Source organism: Podarcis gaigeae (genome assembly GCF_964106915.1).
Source record: "Podarcis gaigeae genome assembly, chromosome: 6".
NCBI lineage: Eukaryota > Metazoa > Chordata > Lepidosauria > Squamata > Lacertidae > Podarcis > Podarcis gaigeae.
This window is the reverse complement of record NC_139682.1, coordinates 80,003,122-80,022,020: the sequence shown is the minus strand read 5'-3', so window position 1 is coordinate 80,022,020 and position 18,899 is coordinate 80,003,122. Positions and strand designations below refer to the sequence as shown.

The 18,899-nt window shown below is 41.1% G+C and overlaps 1 long non-coding RNA gene across 23 annotated transcripts in view; it reads right to left on the bottom strand.

The window, feature by feature from the left end:
- LOC310847528 overlaps window positions 1-18,899 on the bottom strand; it is a 181,251-nt gene that overhangs the window by 118,757 nt on the left and 43,595 nt on the right. The window contains exons 1-3 of one of the 23 annotated variants that reach the window (XR_014565848.1): window positions 5,811-5,915; window positions 4,156-4,277; window positions 3,208-3,330 (exon numbers count right to left, since the gene is read on the bottom strand). The exons of 10 other annotated variants lie outside the window; for them this stretch is intronic. This is a non-coding gene — a long non-coding RNA (uncharacterized lncRNA). Of the gene's footprint in view, window positions 1-3,207; window positions 3,822-4,155; window positions 4,278-5,330; window positions 5,448-5,553; window positions 5,788-5,810; window positions 5,916-17,209; window positions 17,309-18,899 lie in introns of those variants that run through there. 12 more of the 23 variants (XR_014565851.1, XR_014565852.1, XR_014565853.1 and 9 more) reach the window with 12 other exon arrangements.

The window sequence follows — 18,899 nt, the reverse complement described above, 5'->3', positions numbered from 1 at the left end:
GACGGAGTTTGCCTATGCCTGACCTAGGCAATGAATGTACCAGTGGTTTCAACACTCTGCAAAGCCCCACTAATGGTGGGGGACAGTTAGGATTTCATTTTTATAAAATCAAGATTTTTCACATGCCTAATCCCTAATTTCAATCTGATTCATAATAAACAAGTATTTTATTTGTTAAATTTCTATCCCAAAGGAGCCCAGGAGTTGCAAACCACCACTATTAAAACAATTAAATTTGCAAAAACAACCAATTATCCACACAGTTAATAATTTCAAAGTTACAAGGGGTGTGTATTTCAGCCATCAGAATTATATAGACAATCCCTTTCTCTATCATTCACTCTGTTGCTATGTTTGTTTTCTTCAATATCTTGGAAGCAAGAGCAACGTATAACCTACTTGAGTTGTCATGACCCAGAGAATACAAAAAAAAAGGCTGATCACATCCCGTTCTTAAGATTATTTGCTAATTGCACATATAGTGCTCAGGTATAAAAGAATGCAAGGACTTTACAGATTTCCAGCTGTTTCTGAGGACCAATATGGGCATGACGTTCATTGCATTTTTACAATTAACATCTCTTGTTTTTAACTTTTATAAATATCAGGGTCAGGAAAGCAGCAGTGAGACTGTGGTATGTGAGAGTAGTGGGGTTTACACCCACACCCACACACATTGCAGTCTCAATGAATATCACTCCTCAACTGAAGCTGCCATTTCTCACACTGGAAATAAGTGTCTTCCAATGGGGAAATGAGTGTCTTCCAATGGGGATTTTCACAAAGACTGTGGCATAGGGGGCACAGCATGGCCCCAATCCTGATTGCCCCTTTATTCAATGTCTCTGAAGGTGCTACCAACCCAGGACAAATAATGACCTTGGATTTTCAAGAAGGTATATGAAGCTCCTTGATGGCTGCCAGAGATGATAAACAGCAATTGGCTTGCAAGTTAGTGTTGGCGTGACTTTGAAGTCAATAAATACCACTATGTTCAGTGAATATTATTTTAATGCTAAGCGTTGTCCCTTTGCCTTTCTAAAAAGCTTTCCATGGAAAAGGTCCTAGATTCAATCTATGCTAGGGTTGGGAAACCTTGGAGAGCCACTGCCAATCAGCAAAGAGAATACTGAGCGCAATGAACCAGTGGTCTGGCTTCCTTTGCGGTGTGTTTGCTTTCACTTCTGCATTGCCTTATTCGACAGCAGCAAACAAGTCGGCATGGAAAACCAGGCACTGCTGCAGTTATGTGGTTCATGCTTGGTAAATAGAGTAATTTCAGTCACTGGCAATCTAGCACATTTCAGGAGCACTAAATTTATTTAAAATTTGACATGTGCCATCATCTATCATAGGCATCATTGCAAGTAGCATTATCTATCTCTCCACACTTCCAGTCTATTCAAATGCTCACCCATTTACCATGGAAATAGTTCATTTCAAAGGAAGCCCATTCACAAACAGCCCATTTTATTAAATGAATAAAGCAGCAAATGAGAACTGATTTCTATTACGTTCATTTTTTTCCCTTGATCAAATTTTATATTCAAAGAGCCAGGGAGGAAATGCAGGGAGCACTTTATTTAGAGAGAAGCCCTTCAGTCCTTTGGAGCCCTGGAAGATTCACGGAACTACTCTGCAATTTTCTTTTTATTCTATCAATAGAGGAATTCTCAGGTACAAAAACAATGGCTGTTTGCACACCTCCCCATCACCTCCTGCATCAAAGGCATCTCATATATATATTTCTTATTTTCACTTTCCCCTCCATTCTCTTGAATCTGTAAGATATATTCCTTTCTATGTAACTACTCAGAAGACACAAAAATGAATTTCTATTTCAGGAATAAGACAGATTTGCTCATATAACTGGAACCTTACAAACCAGATGCTTCCCAAGCCCCCCTCCGCAAAAAAATATTTACTCTAGACTAGGGTTGGGGAGCCCTCCAAGACAGTGTGGGAGGTGGCACTGGGGAGCATCCATTCTGTGTCATGGGAACCTCCTTAGAACCTAACTCGCTTCCACATATCAAAAGGGTCCTTACATTCATGAAACAGCAAACCTACATTCAATCCATGATCTCTACTGCTCCGTTATGGAAATACAACACTTGCAGAAATTGCATGTAGTGTAGAGTAACATAAAAGCTTCAAATTTTGTTTGATCATCTGGAAAAGCTAGTGCAAAGTAAAACTAGTGAAAGACACTGTGGTGCAATGGTCAGAGTATTGGACTTGGACTGGAGGTTCTTGATTCAAATCTCCATTCAGCCATGAGGCTTATTCGTTCACTTTGAACTATAGTGCTTCTCATTTTAATCTACCTCCTAGTATAGGACAAAAAGAATAGTCTCATGTATACTGCCCAGAAACCCTTGGATGGAGCACAAAGCTAATAATAAAACAATATCAAGATCACAAAAATAGAGATTATGTGCTGCAGCCTGCACCATGTGTAGGAAGAGAGGGAACAACATTAGACAGACCAAACCCCTCATTCTTCTTAAATGGGCATCTTTATTTTTATCAGGCTGTCTCTGCTAGTCAGTCTTCTAATCATCTGGACTTGGCTCAACCTACTCTCAATACTGGTGTGGCATTAAAAGTGCTGAATGAATAACAAGGCATCAGACCAAATTGTACAAAACACCCTAAAGCAAAAAGCAACTGTTTTACACAACCCAAGTTATACAACCAAAAACCAAACACAAAATGGCTGAAAGCCCTATTCTTTCACAGGTGGCTATTAAATTTATTATTTATTACCTTTTTCAAATGTCTTAAAATATGGCTATATTATAAATTGTTGCAGTTTTGTGGCCACCTCTATTTCTAACACTGACTTCCTCTGAGATGACTCCCTTCTTTTGTGTAACAGAGAGGAATCTTTGATTCCACATAGCTTGGGAGTCTTGCCTTGAGCAAAAGACATGGTGCATATTGTACTGTATTCATTTTTATTTCATCAGTTTCTATTTTTAAAATGGATTAAACTGGCTGAAATGTAGGTTAGGGTGTGACCCTTTGGATACTGAAGTCCTATTGAATACAGTGCAATTTACTCCCATGCAAGCACGCCTAGGATCCATGGCTCTACTTGATATAGACCTTGGAGCCCAATCCCAGTTTTACTAAGCAGCAACTTTACAAAGATCTCAGAAGCCTGTTTTGTACATTTTGCAGGAAATGGGAAAAGGAACTTACATGCTTCATGATCATCTTCTCATTTACAATAACTTCCGGTGCCATTTTCAAATTGGCAGGAGGTTATCAAGGCTATTGCTGCTGAGGAGACCTCCCTGGTCTGAGTTCACAAACCTACATTTGCTGATCAACCTAGTGCTTAGAGAAGGGAAGAAATTCTTTGCTGCAACAGGAAGCCCATCAATTTTTACCTTCTGCCACGCCCCACACAGCAATTACTGCAGCTGCAGCCACCCTGATGAAAAATATGGCCAGCTGGCTGGTGTACTCATCATACAAACACACACATAGGCAAACCAGGCAGCCAAGCAGGAAGTCATGTGTGTAGAAACCATGGTGGTGTTAGAGGGGAGAAACTGTGGTCTGAGCAGACAATGTGCTCTGGGAGGCTACTAGAACTTCAAGTAAACCAGGAAGCAGTGGGGTGAGGGCTATGGAAAGCTCATAGTCACCACCTATTTCCAAATTAACGACTATCACTCATGCTTGAAAGTTGTGGGGGCTATATATACTCCATTTTTTTGTTTTGTTTCTTGGAGCCAGGTGGAGGAATACCCTTTAATAACGACTGGCCAAAATATTGTTTGGGTAAAAAACAAGATAACAGCCACAAATTTCACATTAAGAGCTGGCAAAGACAAACAAATCCATTTTTAAAGAGATAAGAAGATGTATTTGGCATGAGCAAGAGTTTTTGACGGTGGGGTTTTGCAAATCAAACACCTGTGTAAATTACGATAGTCAAAATGTTTGTGAAGTGTATTAATTCTGTTCATTTGGTGGCTTTAAATTAACATAACATATACACCATTCTCATGTACATGGCAGGGGTTGCTATTTCACTTGTTCTGCAATACTCTGATTCTAATTTAGATATATCTATATATTGAAGATTTTTTAAAATATATATATATTATTGAGCTTTCACATTTGTGAATACATCAGGACTGCACACTCAATTTCGTTAAGTGAAGATTTTCAGTTTCAAATAAGTGTCTGCTGGCTCCATGGAATTGTTCTGAGGCCTGCCAACCATGTATTGCCCATCCCTCACAAACACGATATAAACACTGTTAAAACAAGTGTATGATCAATATTACAACAATAATGAGCATGCTCAAATGGGGAGAAAGATAAGGCCCAGTGAACAACCTTAACACCTGCTATATCTAGATTGTTCCTAGTTTTCTATTAACACTGTTATTTTCCCATGAAGTGACTTTTGTTTGATCCTTCCAGTTTCCTATTTAGCATGTTTTTAAGGTGTTAAAAATAGATGCAAGAACAGGAGGAGGGGGGAAATAACAGAGGTAGATTCTGCTTTCTTCAGATGGGAAAAAATACAGCTCTTTCTATTAAACAGATTACCCAAATAAACATCAAAAGCTCAGATATGTTAACAGGGAAACTATTTGCACGAGATGCTTGAAAGCAGACAGATCATGCCAAGAATGAGAAGACCAAAACAATTACACATTAATAAATGTAAAAAAAAAAACAGAGGCTGAAAGGCGAATAATGCATCTATGAACTCCTGCTAACTCCTTAATTTTGATGACACGCAGGGAAAAATAAAATAAAATGATGTCCTTGTAGCAAACGTCTCCTAAAGGCCCCAGTTCCTTACAACCTACACTGTCTCAGCCCCCCCCCCAATTTTTTTTTTTTACAGAAGGCTAATGTGGAAATATTATGGCTTATCTAAGGCAACCAACATACACTCCAACATTTCTCCAATGAAAATAGGGATATCCTATTCAATAATAATAATAATAATAATACTTTTATTATTTATACCCCGCCCATCTGACTGAGTTGCCCCAGTCACTCTGGGTGGCTTCTAATATATATAAAACATAATAAAGCAACAAACATTTTTTAAAAAAAACTAAACTTCCCCTATACAGGGCTGTTTTCAGATGCCTGGTTCTATAGTTTACTTATCTCCTTGACTCAGGGGTTGCATAACTCCATACCCTCCAACATTTCTGTGATGAAAACAGGGCCATCCTAAGGAAAAGCAGGACATTCCGGGATCAAATCAAAAACCTGGGTGGCTTCTGTAAATCCCTGAAAATAGGGATACTTGGAAGGTGAGGGAAGACTTTTAATAAGGGACCTACTTTCTGCCTTCTCCTCGTTTTAAGCATTGCACTGCTTACATTTGTTCTCTCTCTGATAAAGAGACAGTGGAGGCCTTTAATAATCGATTTTCTTCCTCACACTTAGGATGAGAATATCACCCCAAACCCCCCCCCCACACACACACACTATTTTTATATTGCCTATGATTTTATGGAGACAAACACACACTGCATTAAAACAGGAAAAAAACAAGCAAGTTACTGATTCAGAAAGAAAGCTTAAGGAAAGCTGTTTTGGTTTCTTTGATTTCCATCTTCTATTCTCCACAGCGCCTACAGTTCTGGTAGCTGCGAAGTGAGCCCCTAAAGCTTTTTCATTAGAGTAGATTTCAGTTACTGGTTCACAGTAATTCCAGCAAAGTGAACCAAATGGAACACGCTCAGTCGCCTGGAACCCTTTTCTTCAGAATTTCCTCCCCTCGGGAATACTGTATAGGCTATAAAAATCAGTCTACTTACCTGTAGTGACAAGATCCAGAAATCAACTACTAGATAGGCCCCCCAATTACAGTTCCTTCTCAACCATTAGGGAATCCATTAAACTCTCTTAAAAGGTATCAGGCACACTGCGTTTAATCCCCCACACACATCGCCACGAAGCTTTAAACAGACTTGTTTACTCATATAGTATTTTGCTCAGTGCTATTTTTCTAGAAAGAGAGGCGCCGCAACTCACCACAACACCCTCACCATTCTAGAATGGCAATAGGAGCCAGCTGAGAGAAAAAAGCCCTGAAGAATAGCAGCAGCTTGGTTTTCCCTCAGAGGTAGACAGAATCTGCAAGTTGCAATCCTCAGCTAAATAAGAGATTAAAATTGCTGGTAATTTAATTTATTTAAAATGATGTATCCTACTCAAGATAGCTAATAATCAAAATACCAAAACCATGTCTGCATCCTCTGCTGTATATTTGCTCCTGCAACAGGACTTCCTCTTTCTGTCAAAGGAACCTCCCTCTTTCCTTCTCCTGTACACAGCTCCACCACCCCTAAGGTGGCCCTCAAAAGCAGTTCTACAGAGGGCTGGAGGACTCTCCGGGGAGGAATCCAGTGTGCAACAGGACTTCCATTTTCTCTCCACCCCACACCTCCTATCTTCTCCGGAGAGTCCTCCAGCCCTCTGTAGCTGCTTTTGAGGGCACTTAGGGGGTGGAGCTGTGTACAGGAGAGGAAGAGGAGGTTCCTTTGCAGAAAGAGGAAGTCTGTTGCAGGAGCAAATATACAGCAGAGGATGCAGACCATGGTTTTGGTATTTTGACTTATTAGCTATCTTGAGTAGGTGAGATACCATCATTTTAAATAACTAAATTACCAGCAATTTTAATCTCTTTTATTTTTCAGCTGACTGGATTGCAAATTGCAGATTCTGTCTACCTCTGAGGGAAAACAAGCTGCTGCTATTCTTCCTTGCCTGCTTATAGGACCAGGGCTTTTTTCTTTTTTTTTACAGCTGGATACTATTGCCATTATGAGAGGCTTTGTGGTGAGTTCCGGCACCTCTTTTTCTTGAAAAATAGCATTGCATAGAATCATAAAATTGTAGAATTGGAAGGGCTACAATGGTCATCTAGTCCAACCTCCTGCAATACAGGAGTCTTTTGCCTAATATGAGGCTTGATCCCATGCTCAGGGCTTTTTTCCCGTTAGCCAGAACTTAGTTCTGGCATCTCTCAGGTGTGTAAGAGAACGAGGGAGGTGTCCCTGGTGAGTTCCGGCACCTCTTCGTTTCTTAGAAAAATAGCAGTGCTCATGCTGTGCGGACTGAACTATCCGTAGAAAATCAGAACAGTGAATCTCAGTGGTACCAGCACTCACATTGGGTTGGAGGGGGCAATGGGCAAGGTGACCACAGCAAGACCTCAAGTAGGCTTACCAGGCAATGGTGGGCATTAGTAGTGAAACTGGTACTAGGAAGCGCTTGGCAAAGTAGCAAGAACAGCACCAGCTTCGATTCCCCCAAAATGACTCAAGAACCTGATAGAGCCCCATTATTCCTTCTTTCCCTGTTTGTTATACATAGGTCAGCAGCTACTTTCTTAGGCATTTGTCTGATCAACATGGTAGAAAAGGAACAAAACCATGTGCAACTCTTTAATCATTTTTTTAATAAAACAGAAAAAAAGCCTTCCTTTCGTTTGATCTCCCACATCCCATATATTACCAATTCTGGAACAAGCTCCACCAAGGATCTATAAACTAACATCTCAACATACCGTGCCATGCTGTGGCCATTTTCTAAGTTAACTTTGACAGGAACTAACACAATCTTCAAAAACATCGTAAACTTTGCTTCGGAGCTGACACTCTATTGCTGCTTTGTGCATTACAGAAGTCATATCCGGAGCTGAGGAAAGCCTATCTAGTGCTGGTCAGATATATGCCTTTTTGTCATCACCTCGAGACGCTATCTTTCAATTAGATTTAAAAAGAAGACGACGGAGCCGGGGTGGGGGTGGGCAAGAGAAGCAGCTATAAGGAAGTGCCTTCTGGAAATGTTCTTTGGTACTCCATATGTAGGTTAGATCTGCTGCTGTTAATGCTAACTATGGTGGCAAAGCAAACTGGTAGCTGAGCAGTAGTGTGAGTGTTTTGCTTTGCCATTTAGGAAGCCAGCATTCATTCATCATCATGGCTTCTCTCCCAGGTCAAGTGGGGTTGACGCTACAAAGGAAACAAGTTCATTCAGTCCCAGTGGGACAGTGTGTTTCACGTTACTCAAGAGTGTCCTCAAATTTTCAACAAATATAATGTGCTTTATTATCACTGACTCCAGGGGAGGGCAAGGAATGGTTGATCAGCCACACTAGAAAGATTTTAGTTATTACTTTTAAGAAACAATAACTCCCCCCGCCCCGTTTCTCTAAAATTGTTTCTCTAAAAATGCAAATTATGCATGAGAGGAAGGTATGGATAAGTATAGCCCTGGTCTCAATTTGCAGGGAGGGAACAGTGAAAGCAAAACCATCACCTTATACTAATTTGAAGTCTTCATATGTGTAGAAATACATGTATGACATTGAACTGCTCCATAGTTAAGGGCTAGGATGACCAAATGTAAAAGATAATGGGGTGCATGTATATTTAAAAGTTGTAGAGTAGAGGGAAACACAATAGATAAGATTGTCAGGCCAGGCAAGGAAAAAACCTTCCTGATAAAATTTCCATTATTAACAGTGCAAGAGCCCTGTCCTTCTTTGCATTTTATAAGGGGTCAGGAGAGTATCAATATTTGGAAATCATTCTAGAATACTTTTTTGGAAGGTCTTCTTTGTTGGGAGGCAAGTCATCCCTTTATGCAGTGTGAGGCCCATGAAAGGTAAGCATTTTTACATCATCATCATCTGCAACAACAACAAATATAATTATTTTTTTAATCACAAGATAAGGCACTTGCAGGATTTTCTGGATCAGGTACCAAAACAATTTGACCAGCTTTGGATTTAGGATGGGCTCTGTTTCGAGTTCTTCCTCAGGTTGCAAACTATCTTGGGGTAGCCCAGGCATTGCCAACCCTCGGCCCTCTAGATGTTTTGGACTACAATTCCCATCATCCCTGACTACTGGTCCTGTTAGCTAGGGATCATGGGAGTTGTAGGCCAAAACATCTGGAGGGCCGCAGATTGGGGGTGCCTGGGGAAGCCCTTGGAAACATCACAGCAAACCAAGCACCCAGGTGACTTGGCTCAGATTAAGCCCACATCAAACTTGTAGAAGAGATCTGTACCTAACTGCAACCTCTAAAAAGCAGGAGAGGATAACCTGTAGCACTACAGATGTTGCTGGATTCCCCATCAGCCCCAGCCAGCATGACGAATGGTCAGGAATGATGGGAGTCTCATAACATATGGAGGGTGACAGGTTCCCAAAAATGACTTTTAAAAAGTGAAATGGTTATTACTTGTCCAATCATAGGTTCACAAGAGAATTGTAGACCACTAAAGAAAAATTGCTAGAATTTTTTCTTTCTTTCCATACTAATTTTACCCATAAAAAAAGCTGGTACAACAATTCTGTATATAACATAACATGCAATTGTATTAAATGAAGTCTTTAATACATTATCCAGCAATATATAGGTCTAAGTGCTCTAAGCAGTTGAAATGCACAACTCACAAGTTTAGCTACTCCCTTCTTGCTGGTCATTGATGGGAGCTTTGTTGTATCTGGGTTCTTCTTTAATAGTATATATACAGAAAAGCAGAAGGGCAATGACAATGGAAATAGTGCTGCCATCTTTTGGTCATCAACATTAATAGTGCTACATAGGAAGACGGCACACAAGTAATCTTTCAGGGGGAATTTCCTACTATTAGAAAATGTTCAAGTGGAAAAATAATCCTGTTAAGCTCGTTAAAACAATAGAGGTCAGATAATTTAAATAACAAATTGCAAGGAGATGCAAAAATGTAATTCCTGCTTTTAGTGGTCATCAGGATAGCACTGCTGCAGCAGGAGACTGTAAAAGGGAGAGAAAATCTCAATAAAACACAGAAGAACCTGCCTAAGAACCATTCGACCCTGGAAAAGAGAAATAAGGAAACATCTAATTTACACACAGCTGCTTGCAACATGATCTCTCTCAAATTGATTATGCAGTACATTATGATTCTAAGGAAAATGTGTGATCTGTGTCCATTGGAAATTATTGTACTTGAATTACCATTGGGTGGCACAAATATTCTGTCATTCTTAACCTGGGATGGCACACAGGCAAGTCATTGCTTGGTGCAACAAATCAGTAAGTGATGTTCAAACATATGTGATCTGGCTCTTCACTGAGCTACAACCCAGGAAAATAAGGAGGGGAAGGAATTAAAATGCAATGTATTACGTTACAATCGTTATTACAATCAACACTTGTCAATTTTAAAGATTCCCCAACTACTGATTCACTTAAAGGATTGACTCTGGAGATCTTACTTAACAGCCAAAGTTTTTAAAAAGTGTAGAAATACTGCTTCATTTTGGATTGGCTTTCTCTTTCAAAGTTTTTTTTTTTTTCAAATTGTCATTTAATCTGTGCCTTAACTCTGCTCTGCACCATGTTTTTGAAATATCAAATACTAATGGCACAAGGGCATCCTATTGTCAGATATTTTAAGGTGCTGCATGTTGCTGAAGAAGAAGTATTACCCTGAACAGAGACAAGCTGCTACTTGCAGCCTAAACAACTCCAGCCAGAGCTGTCAAAAGCCCACAATTTCTGCCTTTTTCCTCTCCCTCAGCTTTGCTTTCTGCCTCCTTCATGCCCTGCCTTCTGCCTCAGTTGAGAATTGCTCCTTTCCCTCTGCCCCCATGTTACCGAGCCAAGCCATAGCTTTTACCATATTGGTCACAGATCCAAGCCAGATGCTGGCTGTGTGTAATGTCTGCTCACACAAAGTGAGGACAATTATATTACACATCCACGGTAGAAATCCTTTGGAAGGTGCATAATTGCCTTCGCAGGAGAATCCATGTAGCCAGTTATTTTTATACTGAAAAATGGCAACTCGGCTACCTCCCTTTCAGGAAAGTGGCCTTTCCTGGCACAAGATTACATATGGATGGAGCAGCATGTGGGACAACCACATGTAATTGCCAGTAGACTGAGCAGGTTTTAGGCAAACAGGGGTCTCTGTCCTGGGAGCACAATCAACATCCTGTAACATGTAAAATGTTAATGTTTTCTTTTTACTGAGGGACGACTAAGCATGTTTGCAGATGAAGTGCCAGTGATTCAACAAACTGCTAGTAAATATCCTGCTCTTTTGTGATCTTAAGGATCAGCCCTATACAGTAACTGGGATCCTCACCTGACCCACTTCAAGGCAGAAGCAGATTTCACAACCTTGAGAGTATTTCCTCTGAGTTACACCAGTGAAGATTTTCTTCAGCTTCCCTCTGTGGTCAACATTCAAGGAGCGCCACACTTGACAATCCTGGGTGTAAGAAAAAGGGTTGATCTGCCCATTTCCACACAACTTTACCTGAAAGAAGGTTACCTTCAGTCATACCGCTAACATTCCCCACCTTTGAGTTATTGACTTGTTTAAGGCAATTTAATGTAACCATTCAACACCCCAAGGTGGTTTACCACACAAACATCCTAATACAAGAAAGAAAAGTCTGCTTCAATCCAGTATATGTGGCAACAATCAAAGGGGGCTCATTTGGGAGCCATTTTTCTCTGGGCAAACCCTCCACACACATCTTTTGAATCCTCCTGTGACTAAAACTCCTGAGGGGAAAAAAAGAAGAAAAACAAACAAACTGCTAGTTAGAAAGACTGCCCTGAGGCACATTAGAACAAAGCTTATATACCGGTTTCAAAAAGTCATAAAACTTCAAAATATTATTCTACATACAGTCATACCTCAAGTTGAATGTGCTTCAGGTTGAGCGTGTTCGAGTTGCACTCTGCGGCAACCCAGAAATAACGGAGCGCGTTACTTCCGGGTTTCGCCGCATGCGCAGACGCTCAAAATGACATCATGCGCATGCGTGGAAGCGGCAAAACGCGACCCGCGCAGGCGCAGACACACCATCGCATCTTGCGTTTTGTTCGGGATGCAAACAGGGCTCCGGAACAGATCCCGTTCGCATCCCGAGGTACCACTGTACTCAAGAAAGGTTACACTTCATGGGACGTAAAACATGGTGCCATACTGATAACTACTCCCCCAAAATTACCTTGGGGTGCCCTAAAGTGCCCAGGCCATTTGTCGTACTTTAACACTGTTCCCTTCGCAACCAGACCTTTGGCAGGGCTGTTGACATTCCATTCCTTCTATTACTTCCCTTGTCCCTGGGAAGTTTCCTGGAGATGCTGGATTTACACTCCAGTGTTAACTCAAAACAGACATAGCGAACCTCCTTCCTTGGAGGTTTTTAAGCAGAGGACGGATGGTCAGCTGTCATGGATGCTTTAGCTGAGATTCCAGTGTTGCAGGGGGTTGGACTAGTTGACCGCAGGGGCGTAGGAAAGGGGGTGAGGTCTGACCCAGGTGCCACCTGAGGGGGTGACAAAATGGCCGGCGGCACTCACCGTGGGCCTGCAGCATGCACAAGCCACGCATCTCGGTGCCCACAGGCTCTGCGCTGGCTGCTGGCTGCCTCCACCCAGCTGGAGGGCGGCTGGGGCCCTGTGGCACGTTCCATCCCTAAGGATGTTGCATGCCCCACCCCGTCCCTATGGGTGCCTGGTGCCCATAGGAACGGGGCATGTGGCACCCATAGGGAAGGCACAGGCCGTCCGGTCCCTATGGGCAGTTCACCCCACCCCTGGGCACACCGCCCCAGGTGCCTGAGAGACTTCCTCCGCCACTGCCCTGGGGTCCATTCAACTCTGCAATTCTATGATCTGCTTGCTCAGAGGCTTTGTACAAGAAGCAGGGTGAGGCAGTTTCCCATTGACCTAATGTCTCCAGCCTAAAACAGAAGCACAAGCTTTATTTGCCAAGTAGCGTAGATTATGGCAATCGGCAGACTAAGGATTACAATCATTCATTGTCAGATTTACAGAGGTTAATGCTCCTTAACAGACTGGATATATCTGTAAAATTATTACAGTCATCTAAACTTAATTAACTCCTTACTTAAAAAAAAAATCACATCAGAAGTGTCAATGGTTTGTCATTTTGGAAGCGTTGTGCCTGATTTTGTAGAACTATACACTTATTTCACACATCTCTTGGAACACATATTGATATGTTTATTACCAAGACTATTAAAATAAAGCATAGAATAAGATGTAGCCATACATTTGGCCTTTGAATTCAGAATGCCAGCATAGAGTCCTTCCCACTACACACACATATACTGTACAAACAAAACTTTAACTGACTGAGGGGAGGAATTCAAAGGAGTATCATATTTAACTTTTACAGCAATAATTTTGAAATCCTCCCAGTATGAACGGAGTTTTTACAAACTCACAAAGAAGCTTTAAAAAAACAAAAACACTGGGCTATTATTTTATTTCAAAACTAATTACATTAAGGAATGTAATTTAAGGCAACAATAAGTAGATGGAAAAGAGTAGGCAGTTTTATATATAAATGATTTATTGGTCTTGCTTTTGTGAAATTTCAATTACCTCTCCCCCCCTCCCTAATTAGTTAATTAGTTAATTGGTTAACCGTGCCAGGCAGTTTACAGAGGTAATAAGGTGAGGTGTTTTACAATCTAAAATTCAACGCAAGAGAAATAAACAGGAAAGGAGGGGAAGTAGAAGCAGGGGGTTAAATAAGGAGAGACTGTGGTCACATCCACACAATACATCAAATGCACTATTATGGCATTTTAACAGTCATACAGCCTTCCTCAATGAATCCTGAGAACTGTAGTTTGCTAGGGGTGCTGAGAGAGGTTACACAAACTACAGGACCCATGATTCTTTAGGAGGGAGCCAGGACTATTAAAGTGGCATATGAGCACTTTTAATGTATGATTTAAAAATTACCTTAGTGGTTATTTCAGTTAAAACATGCTTAGTTACCACAGGGCATGAGAACAAGGGGACTATACCAAAGGCTTTGCGGCAAAGGTACCTTACCATATAAATATTTTTACACATTCAGGGAAAGCATTGCCAGGCATTTTTAATCATTACGGATGCAATGCAGCTAAAATAATTTTAGTCTGAATTTATACCATATTTTTGCCAACGGTCTTACAAAAGGAAGGTGCAAACTCCCACTGAAACAAACAGGAGCTGTAGAGCTGAGAACTTGCAGCAGCACACCCTCAACCCAGTAATAAGGATCTAAAATAATATTTATTCAAATGTATGCATTTGAAAATGTCTCTAAAGTTGAAAACACAATTTCCCCAAAGGACTCAGCCCAGCCAGGCATATTTACCCCGTCGCTTCAGATCGAAAACGTTTCCAAGAGGAAGCAGAAAATATGGCAAAGGCAGCCTCCTTGTCTGAAGTATTTTACATGCTCTACATAGTTTAAAAATATGTGGCTTATTAATGACTGATTTTTCAACCTCCCCAATAAGCATTTTATTATTATTATTAAGATGACACCCTTTACTGATACAGGTGTCACACAATTCCGCTCTGTGCATGTATCCTTTATGATGTTTAATATAAAAGATAGCCCAGTATTTATATCCCTTACAATAAGAGAATGGATTGTTTTAAGGTTATACAGTCCAGCTGTGATAAAGAAAGAAGGAACCTTACAAAATGATAAATATTTTCATTAAAAAACTTTAAAACTAAAAGTTCAAAGATATGTTCTCTTCTCTTATATCTTGTCAAAACATGACTTAGGGCCCAAAACTAATCTACTTTCAATTTTATTCCATATTTCAGTGCTGTCATAGTACTCAGCAGAGAGTATTGGAATACGATCATTTTTTATTTTGTTGATGTTACCGACAGCTTTATTTCACAAAGCAATCTTATACTATGTCTACCAGTGGCAGGTCACAGAGGTCAAATAGTCTATCCTTACAGGTAGAGAGCTTATTAAATGGCACGTCTATTAAACCCAATGGACAACATAAAGAAACATTTCAGCAAAATATTTTTAACATAGTTCAATGAAAATATGAGTGGAAAGAGTAGTAAATAATTTAAAATGATGCTGGTATGAAACTTAGGTCACAGCATTTTTAGAAAAAGGGGGGAAAGGAGGGGGATCTTCAAGCGCAATCCTACTGCTAAAGTTTTTAGAACAAAATCCATTTTTTTAATGCCTGAGGAAAATCAGTGTAGCCCATACATAAGTTTACATTGTGTGTTGCATTTATTTACAGGTAACTGGATTCGTGACTCTGTAAACTGCCTATTTTTTTTTTAACATACAAAAATAAACAACAGCAACAGCCTTATCCTATACAACCATTGCCTAAAATTGTGTATTGTGGTAACACTCTCCTCTTCTTCCACTGCAGAACCTCCCTTGCTCCTGCCCCATAAAAACCTTGTGGCGAATGCGCTGCAAGAACTGAGGCCCCAATCTGCACTATAAATGTAAAGCAGGAGCATACCACTTTAAACAGTTATGGCTTCCCACAAAGAGTTGTTAGGAGTCCCCCTATTCCCTTCACAGAGCTAAAGTTCTCAGGGTGGTTAAACAATTCCTCTTTTCAGGAAACTCTGGGAATTTTATCTTTGGAGGGAAATAGGGGCAGTCTAACAACACTCTTTTGAATTATGGTGCTGGAGGAGACTCTTGAGAGTCCCATGGACTGCAAGAAGATCAAACCTCTCCATTCTAAAGGAAATCAGCCCTGAGTGCTCACTGGAAGGACTCCAGTGCTCCAATACTTTGGCCACCTCATGAGAAGAGAAGATTCCCTGGAAAAGACCCTGATGTTGGGAAAGATGGAGGGCACAAGGAGAGGGGACGACAGAGGAGTCGGACACGACTAAACGACTAAACAACAACAACAACACTCAGCAACTTTAACAAACTATAGTTCCCAGGATTCTTTGGGAAAAGCCATGACTGTTTAAAGTGGTATGATACCGCTTTAAATGCATAGTGCAGATGGGGCCTAGGAAATCTGCATCGTAGTGTATGCAGGTCATGCTTACAGCAGCACAATGGGTTACTTTTGAAAGGCACTAGTAAATAACTAAGTTAGCAAAACCCTAACTTCAAGCCAGACTCTTAAGATGCATGGGGAGGGGACTGGATTTCTAGAGGAGCAAGCCATGCTAGTGTCTTGCAACGAAAACAACAAGGAGTTTTTGACACCATAAAGATTAACAAATTTATTCTGGCATAAGTTTTTGTGGAGTACCATCCACTTCATCAGATGCAACAGAAATTCAGTCTCGATCCAAGTATATGGACTGGGATCAAGACTGTGTTTCTTATAAACAAAAGGGTTCCTTGTCTCCACGGAAGACTTCTGATCCATTAGCGTAATTTCATTGGCAAAAGGGGTGAGGTACCCCATTTTGTCAGTTTCCCCCTCCTTCTACGGTGCCCTATGTCCCCACCCCTGAAAATCTGCTCCAGAGAGTTGACTTGAGGGACCCTCTGGAACACTGTGGGAGGTGGCACTGGAGGCTGCAAGAGGAATGAGAAATTGGCAAAATGCCTCTCCCCGGACTGGAGCATTCCAAGCAGAACTTCTCTCAGGAGTAACCCCTGGAGCCAGCTGAATATGTTTGTTACTTTGCCTCAGGGATGGAGATTCTGAACCTCCAGATGTTACAGACTACTACACCCATCATCTCTGGCCACTAGCTATGCTGGCTGGAAGTGATGGGAGTTCAAGTCCAATAACATCTGGAGGAATACAGGTTATCCCTGCTATGCTGGATTGTCATATCCCTGTGGTTTACAGAAGCACCCATAATTTAATTTCAGAGTGGCACACAAAAAGTCCCAGATCAAGATTTGGGGAAAAACACACACACAAAAAATGATAGGTAAAGTTCCATAGTTTCGGTTGGAGAATTAATCTTATCCTTCAGCAGTGCAACTTAAAACAGTAGCTAAAAATGTCACGGGGCAGGGTTCCCTAGTAAACAACACTAATATTTTCACCCTTAGGTAAATTGAAAAGGGAATATAAACTGCCTCAAACTGAGCCAGACCATCACTCCATCTACCTCAGCATTGTCTACGGTTACTACCAGTGGCTCTTTGATTTTGTTGTTCTCATGCATGCCCAATACTGATTTTTTCAGGATTGGTGCTTTCATTACTGCATTCAGAAGAAGAGGTAAAAAAAAAAAGTGAGTTATGCATGGGAGCCATATATTCAAATAGCAACTCATGGTACATTGCCTTCAAACTTAACCCTTGCTTTTCAGTTTTGCTATCTATTCCGACTGACTAAATGCAACAAGCTTCAACAGGGTTATGACAACAACTATAGCAGCGTTTTAATTGTCCACTCACAGATCCACATATTAGCTAATGATCTGCTCTTGGCTTCTGAAGTCTTTCCACTGGACCCTGCTGGACACTACACGGTACACTTTTTATCAGTAGATTCATCTGGTCAGATAATTAATGAAAAACAGAAACATAAAACATGAGTTGTTAAAGTTCACAATTACCTTCCCTCACAGCTTCACTCTGAACGTCCTTGCTTTAACACGCGGTAAATCATCTACCGAAATGTATTTGCACCCAATCATTTTTTAAAGTCACAATCTTTGTAGTGTCAACTTGTCAAGGGTCAAAGGGAAGAACAGGCAAGATTCCCAAATCAATCTGCTTGTAGAAACTGTCTCATTTCATTTCAAATTACCTGCTGGGGCTGAAGCAGCAGGCAATGGACAAACTGCCTTCCTCCATAAACCATGACAGCACAGGTCGAACTTATGTGATCATTCATAAGGGGCAAGTCAAGCTGGGGCTGTCATTAACTACTTTTAAACTGCTGTGCAGGGTTAAGTGATCTTGCAAGGCAGCAGCAGATATAAATACTATTTGGACAGTTTAATGTCAAGAGACAACTCCTCTGGGATTAAAACTGTGTAACCCAATAGTGCAGTTGTCGATGGAAGGATTAAGGGAGTTTGGAGATGTTTCTTGAAACCCCAACTTTGCATGTTTTTGCATAGGATTTAGATGCCAAAAGCAGGGCAAAGCTCTATGAACCCTAACATGCCCTTCCAAAAGCATGAAATAAAAGTATTCCTGATACGAGACCGCTTCTCTCATTTTGCAAGGGAATGACTTCTAAGGCCTCCTTCACAAGTTTTAAAAAGGAGGTAGCAAAAACTCTCTTGTAATGACTTGACCCATCTCATTTGCTCATTAGGCGACATTAGACTGAATTAATTTTGCATATTACAAAAAATTGCTGCCGTTATGACATCAGACTATGACATCTTTTTGAAATGGGATTCTTTTTTCTAAGGTGCTTGTAACCTCATCCCCTTTCAAGTAGGAGCAATGTCAAACAAACATCTTTCATTGTGAAAATGAGTCAATAAAGTCACCTCATAGAGCAGTGTTTTTCAACCTTTTTTGGGCAAAGGCACACTTGTTTCATGGAAAAAATCATGAGGCACACCACCATTAGAAAATGTTTAATTTTGTTTTCTTTAATGGCAAACAAAAACGTTGCGGACCGTTCTCTGCTCAGCGGGGATCGATCCGCTGATCCCCGCTGAGCCGGCGGATGACAGCTCCGTCTCCGCACTGTGTGCGGAGAGGGAGATGTCAGAGCCCCGCTGCTCTCTATGGGGAATCGGATGAGAGCGGACCGCTTGTCCGCTCTCATCCGATCCCATCCGATCTGATCCCCACCCAGGACGGATGGAAAATAGGACGGATCCCCACCCAGGACGGATGGACACAGTCCGGCGCCCGCCTAGTGGGCGAAAATTTGACTTTTTTAAAAAAATCTTTCGAATTTTTCAATTTTCCCCACAGCACACCAGGCAACAGTGGTTGAAAAACACTGTCATAGAGACTTTATCATCTGAGATTCAAAGCAATGAGGCAATTAATGGGAGAGTTTGAAAGTCACACAATGAGGAAGTTTGGATGGCCTGAGGCTTGACCCCTCCTCCTCTGCCATGGCCACAATAGAGCAGCTCAGGAGCTTGAGGTTTCATATTATGCTAACTAGTGT